The sequence below is a fragment of the Schistocerca americana genome, chromosome X (assembly GCF_021461395.2).
Source record: "Schistocerca americana isolate TAMUIC-IGC-003095 chromosome X, iqSchAmer2.1, whole genome shotgun sequence".
Classification (NCBI taxonomy): domain Eukaryota; kingdom Metazoa; phylum Arthropoda; class Insecta; order Orthoptera; family Acrididae; genus Schistocerca; species Schistocerca americana.
The window spans coordinates 827,159,306-827,183,131 of record NC_060130.1 but is presented as its reverse complement, the minus strand read 5'-3'; positions in this window follow the sequence as shown (position 1 = coordinate 827,183,131).

Below are 23,826 nucleotides of genomic sequence, written 5' to 3'. Positions count from 1 at the left end.
ATGTTTTCGGTCTCCACGCTAACATAAAACGCGTTCCTTAATTTAGGTTGACATCAGCGATACAGACTTATAATTGGGTGAATCTGTCTGACGACCTTTCCTGACAACGCAAACAACCTATGACTTCTGAACCATCTTCTCTAATGAAACAATTCCGGAAGCCCGAAATCAGTACTGCGGCCTTCTATGTCATTTTCCGTTTACGTGCCCTATAATCTACCATCTGTTTCCAGTCACACTAGATAAACAAAAATAATTCCTACTTTCCTTAACTTCTTTTTTAACACTTGAAGTCATTGATGCTATAAATAATATTCACACTTGTCCCTCGGTACCAGTTGAATGTTATGTCAAATATACGAGGGCGTGCTGGAAAGTAATGCTTCCGATTTTTTTATGTCAAAATTCCTAAAGCTTTTTAAATGAAACAAAGGTTATTAACATTTTACGAGTATATCTGTACCCTTCATGGATACATGTTTGCAGCCCCCACTGCCGCTAGAGGACTCGGCATTCTACCGCGTAACGTGGTGGTAGATAACGTAACCATGTCGGTGCGCGAGAAACAGTGTTGTAATCGAGTTTCGAGGTCGAGGAGTTCGTTCACACATGGAGCACACTCTCCTTAAGCATGAAAATCCCAGAGCACACACGAGCTCCACGATATCTGCAACAATTCAACGCTTTTGGGTTCACTCTCATCGATTATCCACCATTCAGTCCCGACTTGGATCCATCCGATTTTCATCTGTTTGCAAAACTTATATTATTACTGTGACACCGCTTCCAGTGAAAGGAAAATATTGCTTTTATCACAGAGCGCCGGAAATTCTTGCATACCATCCACGTTTGTCGTATGATTTTATGATACGAAATTCCCTCTCCATACGCCTAGAAGGAATTTGATAAGAATTTTTCACCGAAGGTTTCGCCACTGTGTTGTTATTGCCTTGCACGATATTAAAACCCGATACGACAGGAAAACGTAAATACTCCAGAAGCGGCGCAGCTGACAACATTAAAACGTTTTTTCTTTCCTGCATAAAGTTCAAATCTTCTTCGTCCTCTTTATAAATAGTAAAACTCAGAAAACTCTTCGTAGAGCTTTTACCAGAGTACTGAGCGTTCCGAACTCAGCTTTAGGTTTGTATTGTTTCCCTGTTTTTGGCCTTTCCAAAACATGCAAAAAACAGTGTTAGTACGGAATTCTATAGTATTGTGATATGAGATGAAAGTTCCCCACGTCCATACCTCTCTTTCTGCAAATATTACGTTGTAGGAGAATATTGTTCGATACACCTTCCGCTATACAGACCAAGAACTAATTAGTTATGTAAATGCATTTCATCTTCTATACTGAAGACTTGAGGAGTGGTACTGGTATCGCTATTTTGGATCGGAACGCTATAATTCTTTTTATCAGACGAGCAAGGTGGTTTAGCGGTAAGACACGGAACTAGAATTTGGGCGGACTGAATTTCCAGTCAAGCCTTCCAAGCGTCAGTTTTGCGTTGTTTCCCTAAACCATCCAAATAGAAACGTCATATTTCTTTCCCCATTCGTCCATAATGTTATCTTGTGCTCCGTCTCTAATGACATCGTCACCGCCTGGACCTTAAACGCTAATCTTTCTCTCCTCCTTTTACGCGTATTTACAAAAAAAAAAAAAAGTCTCTGACCGCTATGGGACTTAACTGCTGAGGTCATCAGTCCCCTAGAACTTAGAACTACTTAAACCTAACTAACCTAAGGACATCACACACATCGATGCCCGAGGCAGGATTCGAACCTGCGACCGTAGCGGTAGCTCGGATCCAGACTGTAGCGCCTGGAACCGCTCGGCCACCCCGGCCGGCCGCGTATTTACAGGGGAATACTCGACAGATTTTCAATTTCAATCTAAAAGTTTAAAATGAGAAGCGTGAAAAGTGCAATATACATTGCAAACGTTACGGCAGGCATAGATGTAGCGATACTGATTGTTATAAAAACTCAGAGTAAAATTGGTTGGTTGGTTTAAAGAGGGAGGGGGGGGGGGGAGGGATCAAACAGGGAGGTCATCAGTATCTTCAGAGTAAGACAACCAAGAGGTATGCCGCTGTGATGAGATATTCGAGTAGCTTTCTCCTCGTCAAAGAGACATTAAATCGTAACTTTCCCTCCTCCCTATGGGGTAATGCATATGTAGGTTATGAGAATATGACACACAAAGAAAGCCCAGACTCTGCTGCCACCACGAGGATGCTGTAGAAGACACATAAATTAAGATATTCAGAATGCAGTTCAGTTGAAACGTTATAGCAAACACTCACTTGGATATACTTTAAATGCTGAGAAAATTTTCAAGTACGACAGAAGCCTTACAGTTATCAGCGTCGAAAGGCAACGATTTCGGCTGGAAATTTTAGAAGTTCCGTGATACTATAGATGGTACGAAATGCTATCCAACTTGAGACTTGAATAAATGAAAGAAAAGCAAATCCATTGGCTCAGTGAGCGGTTTTAGTAGCAATTGTGGTGCAGGTGGCCCGTCGTTACATATTTCAGACCTGGAGATGTGTAACTATTTCGTGTAATGAGAGTTCCATCAAGTGTAGTGATGTGTGTCTGTTTTATGGATGAATGCTTTGAAAGAAAATTTCGTTAGGTATTATTGGCCACAGACTCCTAACGGCAGATCAGCAAACGAATTGCCAAACGTTTCTCTCACACGCTCATATTGTCATCTGCCCTTACTCGAAGCTGAATAATTTATTCTATATTTAGATTAACGATTAGCGAACGGAAAACATTTCTGACACACAAAGGGACCTAGCATACCATTGTTTTACAGGAAGTTGATGAGAGATTTCGGAAATACAACCACTCCCAGCACCTGACGGATAGGAAATGAACGGACACACATATGAGTTGTCCCAAGCCTTCAGGGCTAAAATTACGGATATGGTGGAGGATCCTAGACTGGTACTCGCAGATATGGAACCGATTGTTGGAAATTAATACACAGCCTGACTAAAAAAGAAAAGAACCCAGAATACATGGTTGCAAGTCAACGTAACATCATTCGTGTACACAACATCGGCGGGTACGTAAATTATTAGTGTTACGTCTGCCACAGACAGCCAATGCCAGGCAGTCTACACTCAAGACACCCCTGTGTACCATATAACATACACAAGCAGTTGCAGGCGCAACCAAGAGGAAAACAATTCTTTAAAACAAATAGAACTTGCTAGAGACTAATGCGAACCTTTTTCTGGAGAGGTCGCCTCACAGATACAGGAAAAATTGGAGTACTCCGCCGGCTTTATAAGGCCAGCGCAGCAGCAGTACAGCCAGTTCCTCGTCGAGCTAGGACCAGCTCCTTTGGACCTCACCGACGCTCTTGATGAATGGTCGTCTACAAGTTATTTGTCCCACTGGAGAATACACAGTATTGTAGAACACTCAGTATAACGTCGTTTATTGAAACTGAACTACCTTCTCGAACAATCACTATATACACACAAAAAGGGACCGATGACCATGGCAGTCTGGTCCCTTTCATCCCCCAAACCAACCAACCATACACACAAAAACAAATAACTGGCTGTACTGCTGCTGCGCTGGCCTTATAAAGCTGGCGGAGTACTGCAACTTTCCCTGTATCTGTGACGCGACCTCTGCAGAAAAAGGTTCGTATTAGTCTCTAGCAAGTTCTGTTTGTTTTGAAGAATTATTTTCCTATTGGTTGCGCCCGCAAGTGCTTGTGTATGATATATGGTACACAGGGGTGTCTTGAGTGTAGGCTGCCTGGCAGGGGCCGTCTTTGGCAGACGAAATAAATAGAATTGCAATTTTTTGTGGCAAGAAGAACGGCCACAACAGTGAACTGGTGTCGTTCGTGTTTAGTGTTGTTACTAGCTCCTGTATGATACATAAGGGGCACGAACTATGTCAGATCTTGAGTGATCACGATGGAGGACACAAAGATGCCGCATCTTCATGGGAGACAGCGTTATCAGCAGCTGAAAGAGTTTGAAACGCGCCCCATTGTAGGTCTCCATTTCGGCGGTTGGTCAAAGTAAGCTTTTCTATTCGTGACAGAGGGATCGGATAAGTGACAATTGAAATGCACGGGTAGCAGTAACAGCTGTTTGTTTATTATTTATGAACAGAACTGAATACAGTTTCAGAGGACGAGTGCCCATACTACTGAAATTTTAATTCGTGACGATGCCTCGGACGTACTCACAATGACGAAGTCAATAAAAACGGTAGTGGGCAATGAGTAGGAGGGTGCCGAGGATGATGACGGAAGTCCAGTGACGAACTACTGATGCTCATGGTGAGGACAAGACGACTGCGTTTGATGGCGAACAGAAGCAGCCGGTGTTGTGCGTGGAGCGTGCACTGGCCGCAGAGTGGTCGAGCGGCGGCCTACATTCTCGTCACCGGATGAGGTGCGGCGTTACGTAGGTACTTGAACGCGCAGAAAGCGAAATGGTTTCTGCGACAGCAGCGCTCTTTGTTGTGATACGTGCGTCGCAAGTTGGGACGGCTGATACCCCACAATGCCTTGGTAGCTTCGTGAGATTTGGAGGATGACAATCTGGCGAACTGTGTTGATTTCTGTCGTTTCCGTGTACACTTCGGTAAGTGTGGCAGTCACGTTGCAAATCCTTTATACACTGAAGAGCCAAAGAAACTGGTACACCTGCTTAATATCGTGTAGGGCCTCCGCGAGCACGCAGAAGTGCCACAACACGACGTGGCGTGGACTCAACTAATGCCTGAAGTCGTGCTGGAGGGAACTGACACTACGAAACCATAAATGTGAGCGGGGTGCAGATCTTTTCTCAACACCACGTTGCAAGACATCTCAGATATGCTCAATAATGTTCTTGGTGGCCAGCGGAAGTGTTTAAACTCAGAAGAGTGTTCCTGGAGCCACTCTGTAGCAATTCTGGACAAGTGGTGTGTCGCATTGTCGTGCTAGAATTGCCCAAGTCCGTCGGAATGCACAATGGACACGAATGGATGCAGGTGATCGGACAGGATGCTTACGTACGTGTCACCTTTCAGAGACGTGTCTAGACGTATCGAGGGTCTCATATCACTCCAACTGCACACGCCCACACCATTACAGAGCCTCTACCAGCTTGAACAGTTCCCTGCTGACATGCAGGGTCCATGGATTCATGAGGTTGTCTCCGTAGCCGTACACGACCATCCTCTCGATACAATATGAAACGAGACTCGTGTGACCAGGCAACATGTTCCAGTCATCAACAGTCCAATGTCGGTGGTGACAGACCAAGGCGATACGTAAAGCTTTGTGTCGTGCAGTCATGAAGGTTACAGGAGTGGGCATTCGGCTCTGAAGGCCCATATCGATGATGTTTACTTGAATGATTGGCACTCTGACACTTGCTGATGACCAGCACCGAAATCTGCAGCAATTTGCCGAAGGGTGCTCTTCTGTCTGGTTGAAAGATTCTCTTCAATCATCGTTGGTCCCGTTCTTTCAGGATCTTTTTCGGGCCGCGGCGATGTCGGAGATTTTATATTTTACCGGATTCCTGATATTCACGGTACGCTTCTGAAATAGTAGTACGGAAAAATCCCCATCGCTACCTCGGAGGTGCTGTGTCCCATCGCTCTTGCGCTAACTATAACACCACGTTCAAACTCACTTAACTCTTGATAACCTGCCATTGTAGCAGCAGTAACCGACCTAACAAGTGCGCTAGACACTTGTTATCTTAGGCGTTGCCGACCGCAGCGCCGTATTCTGCCTGTTTACATATCTCTTTATTTGAGTACACATGGCTATACCAGTTTCTTTGGCGCTTCAGTGTCATTTTCCTCGCAGTTTTTGCTTGAGTTACCCGAAATCCACCGGCCGGTGTGGCCGTGCGGTTAAAGGCGCTTCAGTCTGGAACCGCGTGACCGCTACGGTCGCAGGTTCGAATCCTGCCTCGGGCATGGATGTGTGTGATGTCCTTAGGTTAGTTAGGTTTAATTAGTTCTACGTTCTAGGCGACTGATGACCTCAGAAGTTAAGTCGCATAGTGCTCAGAGCCAACCCGAAATCTTTTGAATTTTTTTCTAGATAACTGTGCCATTTTCTCTTCACGCTCCCTATTTTCTTTTTCGTTATTCTGTCGATTTCGCATAAACGCGTTGATTAGTGCCGTTGTATCTGATTGCTATTTTTAATTGACTGGGATTTGATTTTACTGCTAGGTGGGATCCCTTATAGTTCTTCCCATATTTATATCAGCGACACCGAGGTTTTACTCACACGTAATTTGAAGGGCTTATTTCAATAGTGGTATAAGTCCATTTTTATTCATTCTGAGATACAGAGTCCTGATGTTAAATAAGCGCTGAAAAATCTGCAGTTGAGGTACCAGAAATATTCAAGCATATGGCTTCTTGCTAGAGATGAATCTTTCTTTCTGTTTGTTTGGACCATTAATGTCAGAAACATTATAGACAGAAAAGTGGAGGTAATGGACTTGTACCACTATTGAAATAAGCCCTTCATTTAATCGTTAGTCCTACGTCTACCGATTCTCTGATAATCACGTCCCCAAACCGGAGTCTTTGATCCATGGACTATAACATTCTCCCTCTTTAGCGAGCTCATTTTCCACGACACTATTGGCTGTTATTTTCTCCTTTTGCAACGACATTACTATACTCTAAAGTCAAAGGTACAAAACACAAGCCTAGTTAACTTCCGCTGCGAAAAATTCGTCGCGCGTGAAATAACTGAAAAGTTTCGCTTACAACAACTGTTTCAAATTAGGCACAACTGCCATTATTGCAACACTTAGACTTATTACTGCGACTGTTGATTGCTGTGATGCGGTGCGATGCTGCAAACTGTGTTGCTCCCTTGTTTCATCCTGATGGTCTTCTCGAACCGCTGCAATCCAAGAGGATGTAGAAATGCTCTTACTGTCTCCCTTGCAGTCGAGTACGTTATATATTTTCGTTTCACAGACGTTCTGTCAGCAACGACGCACTCTTATTGCTCTCTCCATACGTTGACTCGCAGGTCTGTTGTTCACAGTTAATTCTCATTGAGGCATACCGCCTCCCCGTTCTTGAAACAAAAGGCAATCGTCCCGGCGCACTGTACGCCAAATGAAAAGTCCCATCTGTCAGGTTCTGGGAACTGCTGCAGCTCCGAAATCTCTCATCAAGTTCCTGTAAAATAATGATAAAATACAGGCTGTGTCCTTTCACAGAGACAGATGTAAAATTACTGTCTCTGTCTCTTTAGTTTTAGTAACAGCATGGAAATATGAATTTAAACCAAAATAGCAGAGGTGCTAGAACAATAATATATTGCACTCTTGTCGTGTGCGTGGGGCGTCAGTGAATATGTGGGGAAAGCTCTCCGCCGAAATGGCATCAAACAGATCTTCCGAAGCAGCAGAAAATATATTTATGTCCCATCTGTCAGGTTCTGGGAACTGCTGCAGTTCCGAAATCTCTCATCAAGTTCCTGTAAAATAATGATAAAATACAGGCTGTGTCCTTTCACAGAGACAGATGTAAAATTACTGTCTCTGTCTCTTTAGTTCTGTGTTTGCTGTGAGTACACGCTTCGTTAAGATGTAAACCTGACCGTTGTCTAACACGAATATGTGTCTCTTACACTAAATTTAAGAATGAAAAATGTCACTGTCAAATGACAAACGTACTAGTCAGTTGACTTTGTTTCATTTTCTCTTTAGCACGAACACAGTTCCCCAACGATGCCCACGGTTATCCAATCTCGTTTTAACAGTTACGTTTCATATTCACAATGAAACAGCCATTCCTACGTTGAGTTTCCACATTACTTAAACAGGTAGCCCTTACATGTACGTCCTACCAACAACATATGTCTCCATGACAATTACTGATCCTAAACACGACACTGTATCAGCCGCAAATTTCTTAATTAATCCCGCGTGCCTTCCCGCGAAAGAACTGAATTACTCAAATACATTTCTTCCACAAATTGACGAAACAATTTTCACTACTAATTCCACTTTCTAGAAAATTCTGCATAGTACTTGTCCGCGGCGTCGGAAGCTAAACACCGACTCTTCTGCCTACGCCAAGACGGGCTGTCCACTAGCGCTGGGGCATTTTTGTCATTATACAGCAAGACAACGCTCACTCAGAGAAAAAGGCGCTCTCGGCTCCGATAGTTCCAGAAACCAGAGATAAGTAAGGAGTACGGTATCGGTACGTTATGACATCACAGACAGCAGTATTTCTTACACATTCAGCCATTACAACAGTGGCGTTCCGATTGTCAGCTTTTACCATTACTGTTTCACAGTTACTTATCAGTTCTGTGATAGCGCTTAGTTGTTTCTTTGTAATGTTTGCTATTGGTGGTGCATGGAGTCAGTAACCCCACAGTGTGCAGACAAACCACAGACCTGGCGAGGAACTGAGTTTTTCGGTGTCGTCCAAACGTTTCCCAAAGCAGAAATTATAGAGCCAGCCAACGATCCATTACACCATCCTTTCAAAGACGAGCCGGACAAAGTAACAGCATGGAAATACAAATTTAAACCAAAATAGCAGAGGTGCTAGAACAATAATATATTGCACTCTTATCGTGTGCGTGGGGCGTCAGTGAAGATGTGGGGAAAGCTCTCCGCTGAAATGGCATCAAACAGATCTTCCGAAGCAGCAGAAAATATATTTATGTCCCATCTGTCAGGTTCTGGGAACTGCTGCAGTTCCGAAATCTCTCATCAAGTTCCTGTAAAATAATCGTATGTTAGGTCTCTCTGTGTGTCATGTCTATAAAATGTATCGGCTATGAAGGACGTTAATCCCTTCATCCTTACTCTCATACCAAGCTGTCAAGATTCAAGTTAAATGGCGTTTATGACCAATTGAAACCAGGAACATGGTTAAATAATCTACAACAATTATATATTAAGTTCCCCTGCCTCGTTTTTCTATCTGTATGTTATAGCTAATATCAGGAACTGCTGTAGAGATTTCGATACCGTTTTCACTAAAGGATAGACTGATTCACGAGGAAGGTTTGCGTACATCACTAAAAACTAAATTTCTCGTTCAGGCCTTCCTTGATGACCACGCGATTTCGACAAGCTGCCGTACCATCCTCTGTATGACATGTGGTGTCACCAGGATGCGGTACTGAGGAGAATGGGGTCAGCACATCACTCTGCCGGCCGTTCTCGACTTTTCAGATCTTGTAGCCGCTACTTCTCATTCTTGGCTCCTCAGTTCGCATCGCGTGAGTCAGTGCGACCAATTCCAGTACTCCGACTAAGGAAAAATCTCTTGCAGTACTCTGAACTGAACCCGAGTCGGCCACGTGAGAGTCAGACATGCTGACGACGTTTTTGATGTTTTTCTGGGGGTGGTGATATGTACAGGCTTACAATTATTGAACTATATGATACAACGTAAACTAGTTACAAACTACGGCGTACACACACTTTATTCAACAAGTAAACATCACTACAGATATTCGGATTTAGGCTATGATATGTTCGGTATGCCTGCTATCATTAGCGATATTGTGCCGCAGACAGATAGTAACACTCTGCATGACCTGCTGAAGTGTCGGAACATCGAAGCTGTCGATGACCTCATGAATGGGTGTTTTGAGCTCAGTAATGGTTTTGGAGCTACTGCTGCACACCTTGTTTTAATATGGCCCTACAAAAAAGAGTCACATGTGTTCAGATCAGGAGAATATGGCGGCCAATCGAGGCCCATGCCAGTGGCCCCTGGATACACCAGAGCCAGAATGCGGTCCCCAAAGTGCTCCTCCAGGACATCAAACACTCTCCTACTTCGATGAGGTCGAGCTCCGTCTAGCATGAACCACATCCTGTCGAAATCAGGGTCACTTTGGATAATGGGGATGAGATCATCTTCCAAATCCTTCACGTACCGTTCGGTAGTCACCGTGCCATCGAGGAATGTCGCACCGATTACTCAGCGAGTGGGCGTTGCACAGCACTCAGTCACCCGTTGAGGGTGAAGGGATTTTTCGATCGCTAAATGTGGATTCTCAGTCCCCCAAATGCGCCAATGTTGCTTATTGACGAACTCATCCAAATGAAAGTGGGCTTCGTCGCTAAATCATACCATGAATGTTTGAGGGTGGTGTGCCTGACGGCAGGGAGTGGAAGGAAGAGAGGGGGTTGCGATGATGCCTAACTTCCTGTCAGTGTTGTGTGCTCAGTTGGCCATGGAAGCGGACTTACTGCTACCCGTGCGAAACCAGGGCCTTGTATGTTCTGTAGTACTGTATAAAGACAAGTCGTTGTTTAAAGTTGTTACCAAAAGTCTCGAAAAGTGCTTGACCGATTTACTTCAGATTTTTACACAATAGTCTAATGGACGTTCGGACAGGCAATATTTAAAATAAATATTTAATATGTAAATGCCAAACGTTCTTACCAAAAAATCTCGAAAAGTACTTGATCGATCAATTCAAATTATTACGTGACAGTAATTTGGACGGACGTAGGCTGCATACTTTTCCAATGTATACAATATCTGTACTGCTACATAAAAAAAATTCGTTGTTGAAAGTTGCTATCAAAAATTTCGAAAAATACTAGACCGATTTATTTCAAATACTTACATAGTACTCTAATGACTATTCAGACGGACACAGGCTGTACTTTGCAAGTATATGTAGCACTGTCACCTCCGTTGCTTATCCTCTGTATGGACACTGTGATATACGACCTACAGTCACCACACCTTTGGGCACTCACATATACTGACGATGGTTTACTGGCAAGTAAGCTCCATGAAGATCTCCAGGGACAGACGCAGCAATGGAAACAACGACTAGGCAAATATGGTCTCCAATCAAGAAGACAGAATACATGGTATGTGATATTCAAACCGATGGAAGCACCAAAGTCGGTGGAGAAGACCTGTTGAACGTGGCGCAGTTCAAATACCATGGCTCACTCAAACGCGGTGATGGCGAAAGCCCATCGGATGTCTGTGCCTGTGTTACCAAAGCCCGGATGAATTGGCGCCAGGTGACCAGGTCCTGTGTGATATCCGTATGTCTTTACGCCCTAAGTGAAAAATTTATAGAACTGTAGAACGCCCAGTCGCACTTTATGGGTTGGGGTACGGGCCACCGACAACGAAGAATGAGCAGGCTCTCCACGTGATGGAAATGCGAATGCTCCGATGGTCCCTTGGGCTTACTCAATTTGACCATGCAACAAACTGCAGAGTGTTGTACCGGGGAGGCAAGGGAGAGGATATTATCGGTGGCTGGAATCCTCTTTCTACAACACAAATGAGCACATGTATTAATACAGTTCTTTATTTACATGAACTGTAAGTTTAACTTAAGTGGAGTAGAGTCCATGTTCTGTGCTAGAAGCTCATCAGTAATAGTCCTTTTGCAGATAATATTGGTAATCTAGCTATTGTCACGATTCTGGTCGCTATGTACAATCGTAGCCGGTGACCTGTTCTGCGAGTGGACTGACAGACGCCAAACTGGAGTGTGACTTAGCGAGCCAGTGAGGCGAGTCAGGCCCTCTGGTTAGCGGCGGCGGCCTAAATACTTGCTGTCGAGAGGGCGTTGGCGGCATGTTGCTGGCCAGTGTGTCTCTGTGGCCTCTCTCGTGATAGGCGTGCTTGATCCAGCGCCTACTATCGATCTTCGCGCTACATCTTTGCCGATGGGTGTGCTGACGACAGCTTATACCAGGACACAAACATCGACATTCGACAGCGACTTTGAGTTGCACCCATCTCAGACAAACTCTGGGAAAGCAGGTTAAGACGGTACGGACACGTGATGTGCAGTGAAGCAGACTCCGTGGTAAGAACAGCTATTCACCTGGACATAAGTGGCCGACGACCTCGTGGTAGACCCAAGAGACAGTGGGTGGACTGTATCAAGAAGGATATGGAATTCATCAATGCCACCTATGAAGATGCCCTGGTCAGACCCAAATGGAGGCAGACATGTCAACAAGCAGAACCTGATAGTATGAGATAAACACTAAGAACAAGATGTGAAATGTATGTGTAACACATAAAGGGATAAGGTTGTTCCCAAAAATCTCGAAAGTTCTTGACCATTTACTTCAAATTTTTACACGATACTCTAATAAACATGATAAAGATGGACACAGGCTAATATTTCTTAAACAATAATGTACAGGTCTTCTGTTAAAACCAGCTGTGATAAAGAAAATGCTGTTCACACATGTTCACATGAGTGTGAATTTTTAAGGGACCAAACTGCTGAAGTCATCTGTCCCCAGACTTACACACTACTTATCCTAACTTAAATTAGCTTACGCTAAGAACAACGAACACGCCCATGCCCGAGGGAGGACTCGAACCTCCGGCGGGAAAGGCCACTCAATCCGTGACATGGCGCCCCAAAAAACGCGGCCACTCCGCGCGGCTGTAGTCTGTTGTAACTACGATAGCAGGGTATGATTTAAATGTCTTGTTCAAATGGTTCAAATGGCTCTGAGCACTATGGGATTTAACATCGGAGGTCATCAGTCCCCTAGAAATTAGAACTACTTAAACGTAACTGATCTAAGGACATCACACACATCCATGCCCAAGGCAGAATTCGAACCTGCGACCGTAGCAGTCGCGCAGTTCCGGACTGAAGCTCCTAGAAACGCTCGGCCACCGCGGCCGACAAATATCTTGTTATCTCAGTTACATATATAGCAGTCGGTTCTCACAGAAAACTGGAAATTATGTTTATGGCATATGGCATATCGGGTTATGACTACAACTTTTCTACAGAATATGAATTTGTGGCCGGCCGAAGTGGCCGTGCGGTTAAAGGCGCTGCAGTCTGGAACCGCAAGACCGCTACGGTCGCAGGTTCGAATCCTGCCTCGGGCGTGGATGTTTGTGATGTCCTTAGGTTAGTTAGGTTTAACTAGTTCTAAGTTCTAGGGGACTAATGACCTCAACAGTTGAGTCCCATAGTGCTCAGAGCCATTTGAACCATTTGAACCATGAATTTGTAACAACAGTAAACAAGGCTTAAGGTCAGAGAGAGGAGGAAGTAGGGGGAGATAGACAAAGAGAGGGAGAGGAGGTGATGTACAGAAAGAGGGGGGAGAAGCAGATTAGGATGTGGGTATATCCAATTCTCAAACATATCTAGCAATTGCTGGGTTCGCCAGTTACTATATTAGTTCTCAAAGTGATAGTGGCACAGTAGTGAACACACTACCTTGATTGAGGTAATTTTCAAAAGGTCTTTAAAATAGCTATTTGTTTCACAGCATGCCGACGTGGTCAAATGTCCACAGAAGCTTTACTGACAATGGCCGCGGAAGTCTACTATCGCAAAGAGAACCTCTCTAACGGAACGGCTGAATCTGCCTCTAGAAGTATTTCAGTCAACAATACCATAAGATGCTACTTTTACTTTTAGTAGGTTTATGAAAGTTTTCTCGACGAGTCCAGCGCTCTGTGAGCAAACGTGGCGGGAATGTAGGCAGCGAAACGGCGGAACGTACGAGACGCGTCCCAGCTAGTGCAGTAGTTTAGCGGACCGAGTGGTGTGAAACCGCAGATCGGTGGTTCCCTGGTGGAGACATATTGTTAGTTCGTCTGAACGAGGACACTTGCATTAACGTTTCCGCTGTAATCCTTAACCGCCGAGGAAACGAGGTAGCAAGTTCAGTAGGGGTGCGGTGTCGGACCCACAAAGTCGAATGACTACTGCCACCAACTCTGCGCGTAAACTCGAATGAACGCCGATTGCAGGCACCACTTTATATGCGTAAAGGAACTCCTACAGCAGATTTCCATTTACGGAACGTAGCCCGAGGTTGGCGGGAAAGCTCGTTAACCCCATTCTCTCGCTAACCAAAGATGTAGAAGAGCGAATCCAGAAGCGAACTCCCTGTTCACGGGCTTCTGAGGTTTCAATGACGATGAGACAGTCGAAATTTCGTACCTGGCAGTTACTAGTCTTTCGCTACAAGGACTATGTATCAGAGCAAAAAGTCGCCTAAGTTGAGGGGCTGTCATATATTTGCTTTACTAAAGCGAGATGCATACCGCGCCGTGTGAACGAATTGTCAGATTTTTTATGAACATATGTTTATGTTGTGGCTACCAATTATTGCATTGCCTCTTATGTACATTTGCTTTAGTTACTGAACTAATGTTAACGAAGTCAAAAAGTGTTTAACGTAACAAACACAAGTGCATCTAGTGTTAATACAGTGGTGGCAAAAATTAAAGTAACAAACCACAATTTCACCGTCCTGTGTATAATTCACGATGTAATCATACAACTGTCAACCAAATGTCCGTACGATCGTTTTCTGCACGGAAGATGGCATTCCTGTCAATGAATAATCATGCCAGCGATGACGTCAGGGCGCCTGTGAAACGAGATAGTGTTTTCTGGGTAGCCCGACATCCACAATCGCTGTGTAGACAGTCACAGACGGTGCAGTACGGCACAGAGAAGATGCCTACCAGGCTCTCTGCGGCGCAGAGCCAGAGAAACAAAGGAAGCGGGACAGTCGCAAACTGATGTGGCCGATGGGTTAGTGTGAATCGTTCTGTTGTTTCACGGATGTGGCAATAGTGTACAGAGGCAGGAACTGTATCCCGAAGACCAGGGCAGGGCCGATCACGTGTGACTTCAGAATAGAGGACTTATTTGACTGTAAGGGCACGACAGCACATTAACATCTACATACATACTCCGCAATCCAGCATACGGTGCGTGGAAGAGGGTACCTCGTACCACAACTAGCATCTTCTCTCCCTGTTCCATTCCCAAACAGAACGAGGGAAGAATGACTGCCTATATGTCTCTGTACGAGCCCTAATCTCTCTTATCTTTGTGGTCTTTCCGCGAAATGTAAGTAGGCGGCAGTAAAATTGCACTGCAGCCAGCCTCAAATGCTGATTCTCTCAATTTCCTCAGTAGCGATTCACGAAAAGAACGCCTCCTTTCCTCTAGAGACTTCCACCCGAGTTCCTGAAGCATTTCCGTAACACTCGCGTGATGATCAAACCCACCAGTAACAAATCTACCATCCCGTCTCTGAATTGCTTCTATGTCTTCCCTCAATTCGACCTGATAGGGATCCCAAACGCTCGAGCAGTACTCAAGAATATGTCGTATTAGTGTTTTATAAGCGGTCTCCTTTACAGATGAACCACATCTTCCCAAAATTCTACCAATGAACCGAAGACGACTCTCCACCTTTTCGATAACTGCCATTACATGCTTGTCGCACTTCATATCGCTCTGCAATGTTACGCCCAAATATTTAATCGACGTGACTGTGTCAAGACGGCCGTTGTGGCCATGCAGTTCTAGGCGCTTCAGTCAGGAACCGCGCGACCGCTACGGTCGCAGGTTCGAATCCTGCCTCGGGCATGGATGTGTGTGATGTCTTTAGGTTAGTTAGGTTTAAGTTGTTCTAAGTTCTAGGGGACTGATGACCTCAGATGTTAAGTCCCATAGCGCTCTGAGCCATTTGAACCAATTTGACTGTGTCAAGCGCTGCACTACTAATGCAGTATTCAAACATTACAGGATTCTTTTTCCTATTCATCTGCATTAATTTACATTTATCTGTATTTAGAGTTAGCTGCCATTCTTTACACCAATCACAAATCCTGTCCAAGTCATCTTGTATCCTCCTACAGTCACTCAACGACGACACCTTCCCGTACACCACAGCATCATCAACAAACAGCCGCAAATTGCTACCCACCCTATGCAAAAGATCATTTATGTCGATAGAAAACAACAGCGGACCTACCACACTTCCCTCCAGATGATACCCTCACCTCCGATGAACACTCACCATCGAGGACAACGTACTGGGTTCTATTACTTAAGAAAAATGGTTCAAATGGCTCTGAGCACTATGGGACTTAACATCTGAGGTCATCAGTCCCCTAGAACTTAGAACTACTTAAACCTAACTAACCTAAGGACATCACACACATCCATGCCCGAGGCAGGATTCGATCCTGCGACCGTAGCAGTCACGCAGTTCCGGACTGAGCGCCTAGAACCGCACGGCCACCGCGACCGGCTTACTTAAGAAGTCTTCGAGCCGTTCACATACTACAGAACCGCCTTAGTACTGCACGGTAACTGCCATGTGAGCTCGCAACGTCCACTGGACGTGTTGTATCGAGGCAAACTGTGTGTAGAGTGGCCTGTATTGTCGTAGACATGCTGTATGTCTATCTCTGACGCTTCTTCCCAGAACGGAACGTCTAGAGTAAAGTAATCGACGTGCCACCTGGCGGTCGAACAGTGGACCAATGTTGTTTTCACAGATGAGTCCAGATTTAGTCTGGAGAGTGATTCACGATGGATTCGTATCTGGAGGGAGCGTGGAATACGATTTCGGGACCCAAACATTGCGGAACGAGACCGACATCGAGGAAAAATTTTGGAAATTCCTGGTAAGGTCTTATGGGACCAAAGTACTGAGGTCATCGGTCCCTAAGCTTACACACTGCTTAATCTAATTTAAACCAACTTATACTAAAGACGACACACACACACACCCATGCCCGAGATAGGACTGGGAACCTCCGTCGGGGGAAGCCGCACGGGCCGCGACAAGACGCCCCTGACCGTCCGACTACCCCATGCGGCCATCGAGGAAAAACACTAATGGGGTGGGCGGGGATTATGTTGCCCACTATGAGCCCTCCTCATGAAACTGTACGGGTTAATTGCTATGGTTTAACTGCTGTCACGTATGCTGAGGAGATCCTGGGGCCTCATTTGCGGTGGTTGCGAAGTGCTGCGAGCTCAGACTTCCTACTGATGGACGATAATGCTCGACCTTGGATAGCACGGGCGGTTGATGTTTTCTTGGAAACGGAAGATATTGCAGTCATGTCATGGCCTGCTCGCTCTCCCGGTTGGTTCAAATGGCTCTGAGCACTATGGGACTCAACATCTTAGGTCATAAGTTCCCCAGAACTTAAAACTACTTAAACCTTACTAATCTAAGGACATCACACACACCCATGCCCGAGGCAGGATTCGAACCTGCGACCGTAGCAGCCTCGCGGTCCCGGACTGCAGCGCCAGAACCGCACGGCCACCGCGGCCGGCGCTCTCTCTCCCGATTTGAATCCCATAGAGCGTGTCTGGCATGCACAAGGAAGATAGCTTGCAACATGTCAGCATGCACCAACCACTCTCCTAGACAGCGAGCAGCTCTGCAGGAAGAATGGGCGCTCTTGCCTAAAAACGAGACTGATGACATCATTCACAGCATTCTCCGTCGTTTTCAGGCCTGTATTGCTGCCAGAGGTGGTCACACCCCACACTGAGCACATTAATCAGTTGTCAGCGTGTGTGTGCAAATCCGTTAAGTTGGAAAAAACGAAGCACATTTTTGCCAACCGTTATGCATGTTGCTGTTGCTTACCTTCTGTATTCTACACACTGTTCATACTTTACTATCACCTGTTTGTACTGTTTTCTGGCAAAATAAACGCAACCTCGCAAAATTTCCGTTTGTTGCTTTAATTTTGGACACCAGTGTATTTATTACTACTTCGTGAGTTACAGTCACCCATATAACGCTGTAACATGTCCAGTCTTTGTTGTTTTCCCTTTTTTCGAATGTGCTCTTTCTTATAGTTAAATAGTTAGTGAATCGATCTATCTGTTAGCGAAAATTATATTAAAATCGCTACAGTAGTTCCTCAGATCGCCCTTCACATACAGACAGCATGTGAGAATTCACATAATAAATTTCCTCTTATAGTGACTGTGCTACCTTTTCCAACAAGATATAGAACAGACAGCATCCTAGTAATATCAGTTAAATGAGGAAACATAGTTAGGACATAGGATGTGCCAAGATGCTGAAGAAATGATAATTTGTGATTGTAAACTTATTTCCCTGGGACTGCAGTAGATTGGTAATAGGTGAGTGCATTCGAGAGTATTCTTTCATTTTCAAAACTGAAATGAAATTCGGTGGCCGATGGTGGTGAAATCAGTGAAGATGCAGTGACACATATGAGAAGCCGTTCACATATGCTGACCCTGCAATGTATATCTGAACAGTTTATATCCTCATCGATTTCGCCAGCACCGACCCATCATTGCGTTTCACTGCATTTCATGCATTTGATAAATATCCCTTGCGGCATTGTAAGATACGGCTCTCCGTCGACCCCGTCCCCCAGTCGTGCAATTCGTGAGCCTCTGTTAGTAGCGTTCGGAAACCGTAAGTACAAACATGAATGACGACAACAGGTTGGTGAGGTTTGGAGGCATTTTCTGGTAGCACAAGGGTTAAGCGATGCTCTAGATAAGCTCGAAATTTAGGTTTACGTCCGGGCGTGGCACGGACTTCCAGTTTTCAATGTGCAGGGTGGGCTGGAAAATATTTCATGTAGCTTAAGACAGGCAATCCAAATTCATCAATCCAACCCAGGGCCAGTTTCACTTTGCCCACGCTGTAGGTTCTTTTTAACGTTAGTTTCAGGATTGATAGACAAGATAGTATGTATATTTAACTAGCGATCCACCCTGGCTTCGCGCCGGTAGCACCAGGTATGTGTGACCGAACTACTTGTCTGGAAAGTCACTAACAAACCATATACACAAACCTTCCTCGTGAATCGGTCTCTCTATTAACGAGAAGCTTATTAAAGTCGCTTTAGTAGTTCCTCACATTAGCCTTCACATACATACAGAAAAATGGGGCGGAGGACTTTAATTCATTATAGTTCAGCCAATATGATCTAAGTATTTATAAATCATACACAAAAACCTTTCCGGTTAATCAGTTTACCTATTAGTGGAAACAGTGTCAAAATCCTTACAGTAGTTCCTGAAATCAACCTTCACATTATCGCGGGGGCTTGTTATTTATAATATGTGTAATGTGTAGATGAAGAAGACACGTGTAGATGTACAGATTCTGGTAATACTAATTTCGTGTGGCTCAAAGGTCTGGAGCAAGTCTTTCAACTGGACCCCGCTTCACGACTTCCGTGCCCCTCACCTACACCAGTTACCCAAGTGCGGAAAGGAGACCTACAGTTTAACGTATCGTTTCGGGTGAACTTCCACGTCACCAAGAATTGAATGAGAATTAAAAAGGCAGAGTGATAACTCCGTGCTCTGACGGGGATTCGGTGCCGTGACGTTTCGGTTTCCAGGCACGCACTTTACCGCTTTTTTTTTTTATTGCTAGAGCACCAGGTCCGACAGAGCTACTGATCAAGTTTCGCTCCACTCTTGATCTTCGGCAGCTGTTTACTCTTTTCCTGCTAGATATCATGTCCTTTGTAGCTAACCAACTTGTAGCTCCCATCATGGTCACGATATGTCACTCCAAACGCCAATTAACTATGTATCAAATAACAATAAATCTATTGCACGCCCATCTTACATGGCTGTAATAAATTATATACTCAAACGTTCCTCGTGAATCAATCCATTTATCAGAGAAAATCGTATCAAAATCCCTACAGCATTCCCTGTGATTAGCCTGAACATACAGACAAAAGCAGCGCCGGGAGACTTTAATTTATAATATATACCGATAGAAGAAGACTGACAATTTCTGTGTTGAAGTAATTGTAAGATGTGTCTGAGTGAGTCTGATTTTCTTCATTATAAATTGTCTTGTGAAAGCCTGCGACTGTGAAAATAATGGGTTTGTTTATAAATAACTTACCTGCTACCAGTAAGGATCTTCTTTCATTTATTGGTTATCGGGAAATGATTCCCATTTACAAGTGCGTGTTCTCTGTGTACTATGCCATTTTACGTAATGTTTTCTCTGTGTGAGGTTCTGCCTTGGTTTGCTAACTTTACTGCAATATATAAAAAATACGCAATTTTTAGTTAGTTATAGATTTTCATATGTTGTTAGTGGTGAAATTTGGAAGAACTTACAATTTTCTTATTGTCCATTTGTGCAGAGTCTCACACATGTTAAAAATAACCCATAATTTTCTGTTCACAGTACACATTGAAAATAATTTACATAAACAAACGTTTACAAGGATGTTTTTAGATATAGTCGACAGAGATAACGTCACTTGTCAGAATGTGCTTCCTCAGATGTCTTCTTTACAGTGGTGCTTATTTTTATATTTACTGTTTCTACTTAAGTATATTGTGAAAGCATCTGAAGAAATTCACTGATTCACTTTCAAGTTTTTCGTTTAACACTTTATCTTCATGTTTTCTGTCATGTTAATATATCTCCTGTTCTTATGACAAATCCATTTTACACCCTTTATTTAATCGGTGCAGTACTTTGATATTTTGCTCTACATTTCCAAACGGGTGTACTGGATTGTGCATGTGTGGTGCTATTGCCAATGCTAGCATCCCATACATTGGCAATATATCACAAAAGATTGCATTTATTTTCACAGCCGGCAGGTGTGGCCGTGCGGTTCTAGGCGCTTCAGTCTGGAACCGCATTGCCGCTACGGTCGCAGGTTCGAATCCTGCCTCGGGCATGGATGTGTGTGATGTCCTTAGGTTAGTTAGGTTTAATTAGTTCTAAGTTCTAGGCGACTGATGACCTCAGAAGTTAAGTCGCATAGTGCTCAGAGCCATTTGAACCATTTTTTTATTTTCACAAATCACAAAATAAAAGTTGGGTTTTCTACATCTAATAAACTACAATAAAGACTAATGCATAATATAATATTTAATCATGACCCATACTCAAGACTCTGGAATACACGAAGTAACATGTCGGGGATGCTCCCTGTTCTAATTAGGACAAACAGATCGAAATTTCAATACCAGGTACACAGAGCTCATTGAAGCGTACACACACACAACAGACACACATCATCAGCAGAATATGCTAATGTCTATTTTACAGTGGTCCTTATTTTTATATTTACTGTTTTTATTTAAGTATGTGGTGAAAGCATCTGAAGAAATTCACTGATTCACTTTCAAGTTTTTCGTTTAACATTTTATCTTCACGTTTTCTGTAATGTTAATATATCTCCTGTTCTTCTAACAAATCCATTTTACACCCTTATTTTAATTTTTATAGTACGACTGGGCATGTGGTATGCGGATCACTGGACAGTTTTAGTATGGTATCTAGTAATAGCTAATGGAAAACATGGAGCAACTGTGAGTAACAATTTGATCCCACAAAAATTTAACAGCCGCGCATATTTATCTTTGAACGTGGCGAAAACGGGTCTATAAAACAATAGATTCTGTAGAATATTACACTAGTGTCGTTTGTTAGAATAATAGATCCTTGAAAAGTATCGAGGAGCTGTTTACCAAAAGATATAAAAACGTATAGTAATACACAATAGAGAAAATAATAAATGTAGCAAATATGTTCTTTGATCAAACTTCTCCGTTATGACTGCTAAATTTGGTGATATACCAGATTTTGTCCCTGTTACAAAAGACTACACTCCGCCATTTATTTTTATAAATAGTGACTATATCGCTGTGACGTATTCCCCTATTTCAGCATCCTCCACCTCCACCTCCTCCTCCTCCTCCTCCTCCTCCTTATCATCAACATCAGCAGCAGCAGAAGTGGCCATGTGACAAAGCCCTCCTCTAGACTGTATTATCCTCAGCCATACGCAACCTTATAGCTTGTGCATGGTTGCCAATGCAATCTGCCCATCTTTCATAACATCATCGCCTCGGTCCCTGTGCATCTCTCTTGGGATCCAGCAAGGAAGTTACATGATGCATCTATCAAACATTCGCTTGTCTGTGCTTCCCATACTATCATAATTACGTCTTCTGTTTCAGTCTGCCCCTAACCCAACACATAATGTGTTTTCTCTTCTTTCCCCACGATCCACTAAGCATCGCTCAGTTTTTTAACATAGTTTTCGACCTAAAAGTCGATGTACAAGGTGGTTCTTGATCGTGACCGGGGCAAATATCTCACGAAATAAGCGTCAAACGAAAAAACTTCAAAGAACGAAACTTGTCTAGCTTGAAGGGGGAAACCATATGGCGCTGTGGTTGGCCCGCTAGATGGTGCTACCATAGGTCAAACGGATATCAACAGCATATTCGTGTAGTACGTAAATGTTTTTGTACGTGAATGTTTTAGTTGGACCACTTTTTTCGCTTTGTGATAGATGGCGCTGTAATAGTCACAAACATGTGGATCACAATTTTAGATGAAATGTTGGTAACAGGTAGGTATTTAAATTAAAATACAGAACGTAGGTACGTTTGAATATTTTATTTCGGTTGTTCCAATGTGATACATGTACCTTTGTGAACTCATCATTTCTGAGAACGCATGCTGTTACAGCGTGATTACCTGTAAATACCATATTAATGCAATTAATGCTCAAAATGATGTCCGTCAACCTCATTGCATTTGGCAATACGTGTAACGACATTCCTCTCAACAGCGAGTAGTTCGCCTTCCGTAATGTTCGCACATGCATTGACAATCCGCTGACGCACGTTGTCAGGCTTTGTCGGTGGATCACGATAGTAAATATCCTTCAACTTTTCCCACGGAAAGAAATCCGGGAACGTCAGATCCGGTGAACGTGCGGGCCATAGTATGGTGCTTCGACGACCAATCCACCTGTCACGAAATATGATATTCAATACCGCTTCAACCGCACGCGAGCTATGTGTCGGTCATCCATCATATTGGAAGTACATCGCCATTCTGTCATGCAGTGAAACATCTTGTAGTAACATCGGTAGAACATTACTTAGGAAATCAGCATACATTGCACCATTTAGACTGCCATCGATAAAATGGGGACCAATTATCCTTCTTCCCATAATGCCGCACCATACATTAACCCGCCAAGGTCGCTGATGTTCCACTTGTCGCAGCCATCGTGGATTTTCCGTTGCCCAATAGTGCATATTATGTCGGTTTACGTTACCGCTGTTGGTGAATAACGCTTCGTCGCTAAATAGAACGCGTGCAAAAAATCTGTCATCGTCCCGTAATTTCTCTTGTGCCCAGTGGCAGAATTGTACACAACGTTCAAAGTCGTCGCCATGCAATTCCTGGTGCATAGTAATATGATACGGGTGCAATCGATGTTGATGTAGCATTCTCAACACCGACGTTTTTGAGATTCCCGATTCTCGCTCAATTTGTCTGCTACTGATGTGCGGATTAGCCGCGACAGCAGCTAAAACACCTACTTGGGCATCAGCATTTGCTGCATGTCGTGGTTGACGTTTCACATGTGGCTCAACACCTCCTGTTTCCTTAAATAACGTAACTATCCGGCGAACGGTCCGGACACTTGGATGATGTCGTCCAGGATACCGAGCAGCATACATAGCACACGCCCGTTGGGCATTTTGATCACAATAGCCATACATCAACACGATATCGACCTTTTCCGCAATTGGTAAACGGTCCATTTTTACGGGTAATGTATCACGAAGCAAATACCGTCCGCACTGACGGAATGTTACGTGATACCACGTACTTATACGTTTGTGACTATTACAGCGCCATCTAATACAAAGCGAAAAAAGTAGTCCAAATAAAACATTCATATTTCTTTACGTACTACACGAATATGTAATAAAAAATGGGGGCTCCTATTTTTAAAAAAAAACGCAGTTGATATCCGTTTGACCCATGGCAGCGCCATCTAGCGGGCCAACCATAGCGCCATCTGGTTTCCCCCTACAAGCTAGACGGGCGTATTATAGTATTTGAGAGTTGTAGCATCGCGTTTTAGTACCTGAATAGTGTAAATTCGCGTAGTCGTTTGTCTTCTGTTTTTGTTTTGAACGGCCAGTGTCGGTTGGTCAGTCAGTGTGCTCCCTGC